Source organism: Octopus bimaculoides, chromosome 16, assembly GCF_046866305.1.
Source record: "Octopus bimaculoides isolate indiv1 chromosome 16, ASM4686630v1, whole genome shotgun sequence".
Classification (NCBI taxonomy): Eukaryota; Metazoa; Mollusca; class Cephalopoda; order Octopoda; family Octopodidae; genus Octopus; species Octopus bimaculoides.
In genome coordinates, this window is record NC_142943.1 from 52,894,423 (window position 1) to 52,895,464 (window position 1,042).

Here is a 1,042-nt window from a genome sequence, read left to right on the forward strand (position 1 = left end):
TATTTTATTTGGCTGTTAAACTCGCTACATAAGAGACTGAAGGTTCGAGATTTTTGTGCGTTGCACTTACCATGCTTTGAAAAGTGCAAGCATACGAAAATCCTGGACCTTGTGTCAATTATGGTGCTCCACACACACACACACAATCACAAATCAAACACATACACATACAGACACTCACACACACACAATACGCATAAAGACATACACACACACATATATCTATATGCTCTTGTATCACTCGTGACTATGTGTGGATTAGTGTAGGAGCGAATAAACACTCACTTTATTATGTCTGTATAGCGATTACAAGCTTTCGACTCTCTCCGTTTGCGTATGTGTGTGTGTGTGTGTGTATGCATGTGAGCGTGTGTGTATGTGAGTGTGTGTGTGTGTGTATGGGTGTGTGAAAACTGTAATGGAAGTTGCTGTACTTGCATCTTACAAGAGGACACTACACCGCAGCAGTAGAGAAATTGGTGAAAATTGGTACGTTTGAAAGCCATACGAGAAGTATTTAAACACTAAAGCGACAGTAAGGTATAATAGTCGAACTGAGACTACTAGTAGTAGTAGTAGGGTTGGTGGCGGAGGAAATGTAATGATGTGGGAAGAAAGCAGAGGAGCATTTGCAGCGGAAGAAGAGAGAGAGAGAGAGAGAGAGAGAGAAAGAGAGAGAGAGAGCGGGTGGGGTTGGAGAACGTTTAGTTATATTGCAGTGTTAGTTTCAATCGATGCAAAATACACTAATGCGACTTTGGATGGGAAAAGACGATGCAGTTTGAAATAAACGAGCTTTTAACATGTCTGATGCAGTGTGCTTCTGTTAACGATCGTGGTCATCGTTGTGTTTGGATTAACCCTATAGACAACACACTTCGCACCGTGTCAATCGTCGTCTGTAAATAGGAAGGTGTGGTGGGGGTGGGGGACTGGAGGGGAAAAGGGTTTCGGTTAGGTGGACGGGAGTTCTTATGATTCCGCTGCAAATTCTAATGCAGGTTTATCCATTTGCATGTGTCTGCGGTTGAGTTGCGAGGTC